This window comes from Pieris brassicae, chromosome 1 (genome assembly GCF_905147105.1).
Source record: "Pieris brassicae chromosome 1, ilPieBrab1.1, whole genome shotgun sequence".
Lineage (NCBI taxonomy): Eukaryota > Metazoa > Arthropoda > Insecta > Lepidoptera > Pieridae > Pieris > Pieris brassicae.
In genome coordinates this window covers 14,954,052-14,960,988 of record NC_059665.1, presented here as the reverse complement: position 1 = coordinate 14,960,988, position 6,937 = coordinate 14,954,052, and positions in this window count along the sequence as shown.

Below are 6,937 nucleotides of genomic sequence, written 5' to 3'. Positions count from 1 at the left end.
TAAATTAAACACTAGCTTGGTTTAAGAAGAAATGTCGTCACGTCTATGTGTAAACACTACTCTTTGTTCTTCTTACTTCGTAGATATAAATCATATTTTTAATTATGTTTTTATTGTTGTTCATTGATTTGGGTACGTCTTGTAGCTTTTTAAAAACTGTAAACGCACTCATATCAAAAAAATGCCACTTACGAAAACAAATCTTGTACTAGCAGTACCTACCCGAAGTGATGTGATCTTTTCTCGATAAATAACACGAAAAGATTTTTTAAATTCGAACAAGTCATAAACGCTTTTTTATAATAGATTATTTAAATTAATCACTTGTAGTATTCTGTTAAATGTCCAACACTTGACATTTGACATAAATGAAAATCAATAAATTCCGCCAATTGATGTCGCCGCGTTAAGAAGTACCGACAGATTATTTACACTTCAAAAGCGTGTTGACAGAACATTAAATGTGTCCCGGTGTGATTTTTTTTACTTTAACAATAGACATGTAACCATTGATACAAATTCTCACATATTGTCATTACACGGTAACTGGGGTACAATGTCACAAATCGATTTGTAACAGAAAATGTCATGAGTGGTTACGATTGTTATAAATTTGAAATGTCAAAATTTTTGGGTATTTTTGGAAAGTAAAATACTTAAAGCAAAAATTTTCGTAAAAAAAACTACAAAAAAAAATCAAAAATCACTTAGAAACATTTAATATATACTGTTGCATAAGTTACTAGTAATTACTTTATAAATTTTTAATATAATTAGATTAAATACTGCATTTGTCTACAAATAACTTCTCATAAATAAAAAGGAAATTCTTTGTTTACTAAGTTACTAAACCACAGCATCCAAGGGTTCAGCTTATATGTATATACAATTTTGTAATTAACTAAAAAATATTAAAATAAAAATATAATTTAGAAAATAATCATTACTTATGCTATGTTACTTCAAGCAACGAAAACTATAAAAAAATATAAAAAGCAAAAAGTCCAAATCCAAAAAAATATAATTTATTATAAGTCCGATAACTTATATAAAGTTAAATTTATCCAGAAAGAACTTAATAAAACATATTTGGTCCTTCAAAATAGATAATATAATCCTATTTAATTTAATAAATTACCTAAACATAATCTAAAAAGTAAATTAAAAACTACAATACAAGAATTATTGTATAAAACAATTCGATCCGGTAAACCACATCGTATCTCGAAATATCTAAAATATATGTTAAAATAATGAACCCAGCCCGGGTCGACATTTTTAATATAGTAATCCAGTAAAAGTGCTTATTAAATTGACACATAAAAAGCCGTTTACCAAATCGCCGACAAAAGGAAAAAGCTCGAAGTACATCGAAAGCTTTTTAAGCTTCCCTATCTTAATCCGTAACCCTTCATCAGGATATCCAAAGGTGTTATTTGTCCATCACGGATTAGGTTTTTATCGAGTTGGTTTCGTAACACTAGAGGCGATAATATACTTAAGACGATTATGATATATGAGAAATTAAAATATTTACTTACGCACCGTGGATCAGTGGTGTATAGCGACTTACCTGTATTGAGACTGACACTGCTGGTCATACAGAAGCCTCTAATTCATCAAAACTAAATCCAACAATCAGCGGAAAATAATAAACAGCTCAAATATAAGAGTCTTTCCTACATCTTCGAATATGTTGAGACTCTTGGGCCGTGGGGTTCAAGTTCACAGGGCTAATTAAAGATTTAAGTTAGCGCCTGGTAGATAAAAACGGGGATCTCAAAGCTGCGATATAGCGAGGAAATGCTGCCAGCATTTAAGGTACACTACCACAGGTACCAAACTTTAAAAAAAATATATTTATCAATCAATCTAGTTGTCCCTTACGTCTTATTCAGGCAAAGTCTGTTGATCGTGATAGGAGACAGATGAAAACTTTAAAACGGTGCAATTGGACGGATTTTCTTACCACAATACAAGTCCATTCCATAACTAATACTACACACGAATTCCCAACACGACTAGAGTACCACGGAAGGAATCTAAAGTTCAATTCCTTTGCCCCATTTGAGTTTGTTTATCATTCATCATAAATGTAAAACACTAGACAAAGTACTTCAAAATATTGCACAAAAAATATGTGGTACTCAGTTGAAGTTTCAAATTCTTTGACCCCTCGAAGCTACTGTGCACGGTCATTAGTGCAGATAAAAAACTAAAAAATGTATCTATAGTATCATTAGACGTTATTATTAGTTTTTATGCTCGGTACACTCGGATCTGCATTGAACTGATCACAAAGACTGATTGATTTCTCTAAAGAATCTCAAAAATATTGTAGAGTTAGCAGAAGTTTTAAAAGTATATTCTTGTAACAGTTTTAAACATAAAACTCAGAAGTTTCATGGTTACGACTTACGAGACTATGAATTCAAATATATATCTACACAAAATATGAGTGAAAATACTAATTCCAATTTAAAACTTTTAGCGCACTCTCATATTTAAATTTGGAATTTTTTTATTAGAATCGTAATTATATACCAATATTTGGACACAATTTTGTATTAATGAACAGAAGCTTGAAGCTTACGAGACTGAACACTCTACAATCCACTATTCTCAATATATCAGTGCTATGAAACTATTTATTCCAATTTTAAATTTCTATAAATATTCATATTTAGAATAAAAACATGAGCCGTATAAGGATTTAAAACAGATAAAAAAACTTACTGTTAATTTGTATAACCTTTTTTGCTATCTGTTCGTTTGAGATAAGAAATCAAGTGCTGTTTTTGTATACAAACAGGCCGACTAGACTAGACTAGTATATTTTAAATGTATGTATATATAAAACAATGCTAGGAAAAATAGTAAACATTCGTAGATAACTGTATAAATCCCGCTTCTTACTTATATTTACATTACTTTGTTAAAATTATTAAAAATACCTTTGAATATAGTGTATAGAAAAACTGGCCTTCCCATTACAGTATCCGCAAACAGAATTATAATTTTAACAGTGGCAACCCTAAAAATATGGCAAAATTCGCCGCTAAAACTGTAATAACGGCATAACGTTGTTCCGCTTGTACCTTGAATGCACAGTGGTTACGACAATTAGTCAAAGCAACCTTTATGATGACAAACAACAGCACGTACATAATCAAGTTAATTCTAACAAAGTACACAGACAGAAACATAAAACGATTTCGTACATAAAGGTAAAAACATCAAACGAACATTATGACACTTGACAATTCAAAGAACGTAAGCGAAGCCTCTGACGCAGCCACATCACTGTTAATTATGTATAGACTTGTATGTGAAAGCCCTTTTTCTGTTTTATATTTTTTTAAAAACCCAGTGAAAAGGAAGACGCTTTGACGATTGCAACTTAGGCGAGGGTACTTCACTTAGGTACATGTTTTGTAACGCACGTGTCGCGTGCTTTGATGGCTTTTTGAATATTACAAAAATAGTTACACAAAGAGACTATTGGAGTTTTCCTAATTAATAATAATAAAGTCCTTTTGATTTCCATATCTTTAAGTTCCATGTTAAATCCCTCTTTGGTGAAGGCCTCGTAACCTAACCAGATGTAGCTTTTATGCTACTTCTTTCAAATCATGAGCCTACCTTCTTTTAGGCCTGCCCACTCTTCTTACCTGCTATTACCTTTATGTTACATAACCAGCCCATTGCCATTTTAGATTCAAAGCTTGTAATAGAGCAAAATTCATATTTTTTTCTAATTAATGTTTTACAAAATATAGAAATATTATAGAATTGTGAATGTGTGTGTTTAATAAAGCATTGAGATCTTTCTAACAAACATTTATTTTGTCTTTATTACTGAAGGTGCCAGTTTTGAAAAGTCTTAACCGATACGTCGACTTGCCTTCTAACTATCCTCAGCTTGTCTCAGGGCATTATGGATAGACTCATCACTATCTCAATTTGGTAAGACCAACGAGTAGGCATCGACCATGACTTCTCCTATCTCCTCCCTACCATGGTCATGAGATACATTACTTATATTTTATCAATGAATATATACATTTTTTATAACCGAATCGCAAAAATTATTTTTTGTAGGTACCACAATTCAATTATTGTTGTAAACAAATACTTTATATATTTAACAATGAACAACGTTACAAATTAATCTATTTACATTCCTAGTAGTTCAAGCACATGATTAAATAACAACAAGCGGACCCAAAAGTGTCGTATATGAAGTGCCTACACTATACCAAACATCTAATTGAAAATCTAAATCATTCTCAAATCCACTTGAATACCCAAAATATCATCACCCGATCCTAGAATCGGTCGCTTTAGTAAGACTACGCACGCACAGTTGTACACAAACATTAACTCTATATTAAGTAGAAAAATACATTTGCGACTAAATAGCAAAAACAAGGATCGAGTTAAAAACGAGTTGTGATTTAAAAGATAAACTATTCAGGGATTCGATTACATCTATCCGTTTGACTAAAGAGGCATTAGCGCCACCTGCGGCCGGAGAGCGAATCAAAGTAGAAGCTAATGAGGTGTGCCAAGCGGAACACGCCAAGACTTCGTGAAATACGCTACGATCTTGTACGTTTTGTTTTTGATCTTGTGTGTTCTACCCGAGACGAATTTAAATGCGATTTTGAATTTGTACTTTTCAATTCCTTTTTGATTAACCTAGTTCGATTTTTGAACACGGTTGCACACATAAACAATTGCACACACAGAAATTAATATATAAAAATATAACGTTCGCTCGAATAGAGAAGGAAAACATCGTGAGGAAACCGGCTTGCCTTAACGTCGTCGGCATGTCAGGCACAGGAGGCTGATCACCTACTTACTACTTAATTATTTTGAATTTGGAACACGCGAAATTTCCCTTGTCTACAGTGCGTAAATTCATAGGTACTTGGCCAAACAGATTAAAGGCCTGTATAAAAGCTAAAGGTGGCTATTTCGAATAGAATATTTTTAAATGTTTTGCTGAGACTTAATATGTAGGTATACATTTTAATAATATTGAATTATTTCATTTTAAAAAATGCATTTTCATTTGTAACACAACTTAGGACTGGACTAGATAGATAAATAAATGATCATGAAACAGATACAGAAATCTGAGGCCCAGACCTAAAAACGTTTTAGCGCTATTGATTTATTAATTTGACTTTTGAGAATAGCGAATAGAAATAGCGAGAATTTCTTCTATTTGAGGTCGAAGACCTATTTGTATAGATGGAGGAGACTTCATATCTGTTTCGTTTAGAATTTTAAGTCAATTAGTCCAGAATTTCAAAACAAGGACTTTTTGATCTTTGTCTGTGAGTAACTGTTGCCATTTTACACCGCACCGCAACGCACTTGCGAGCCTACTGGAGAGTGTCCATGGGCGGTATCACTTAACATAGTGTTAAATGTACAAATATAATTTTAATGATTTTTTATACGAAATTCACAAAACGCAATAGGTGCTATTAACATATTATTATTATTACTGTTAACAACAGTAAATATAAAAATATAAATGTTGGATCAAGTATAGTTACTTAATGTAATGTTTTATATTTATTTAACTAACCATAGACGTAAAATATCTAGACCTTTGTTTATAGAAAGTGGTGGTTACAATCATTACGAAGGCTTTCGTGTTCTTTAACAATTATAACATATTCGATATTACTGTTTATTTTTAATGATAATAAATATAATATTATTAATTCTATTGCTGCATTAGTTAACAGAAGCTGGATCCCACAATACGTTTTTACACACAACACAGGAATGTGTGTGTAAAAACATATTAACAAAAATATGCAGTTCTGGACAATAAAATAAACAATTTCTCTTTGATATGTGCGGAGATATTAATAGCCTGTAAAAATGGCACTAGAGCAGTAATAAAATCGCTTACACACTTCTTATTTCACATGAAAAAACTAGTTTCCATAAACGGCTCGGAAAACTACAAACACGCAAACAAAAAAGTCAACTGAAGTACGTAAATGTTTGAAAAACAGTTTCCCAATAACTTGTACGCCATATCCCGTGAGTTGAGTGTTTTAACTTTTCACTCAAACCAATTTATATTTCGAATTTATAAAGGGCTAGTGCAAACACAAACAATTGCACACACAGAAAAATTATATATAAAAATGTAAGTATATAATAAAATCGTAAAATATTGTATAACTTTGAAATAAAAATAATCATTTCCATATGCGCAATCTGATTCCGTCATCCCCATTCAAACAACGCTCATCTAGAAGCACGTTGGAGTTTCACATCTTAGTTGTTGATATCCCCAGGTGCCGCACTGCACGATTCGGTTCGTCGTTTATTATAAGAACAGCAAAGGAGTTGATCTCCTTGCTCCCTTCCATAATCCCTAGACAGTTTAATATGGATTCATATAAGCGGCGGTTAAATAGCAATAGCATCACCTGGACAGGCGTGCCCTCCAATAGACCACATATCACTTAATATCAGTTGTTATGGCCCTACGTCAGTTCTATTCTTTATAAAAAATATTGTATAAAATTCTGGATTTTAACATAATAACCTAATTAAGTCACATAAGTCTAATCGCCTGTGGAGTAGAGGAAGATATAAGTCTACATAGGGCAGACTTTTATTTATTTACAAAACTTTGCCAACTCTCGGCATACTGATACATTGGTATATAATACACAAGATGTAATATGACAAGCACTCATAGGCAAACAACAAACACGAAGAGAAAAAGAAATATGTCTATAAAAAGAAACTAAAGGAAAATTTACTTCCAAGTATATAGTTACAGAGACTTAGCTATATAAACGTTTACCAGAATTCTTAATCTGGATATCGAAAAGTATATATTTATATATAGACTGTTACTAATGTTGTACTATACACGGTCTAAACATTCGTA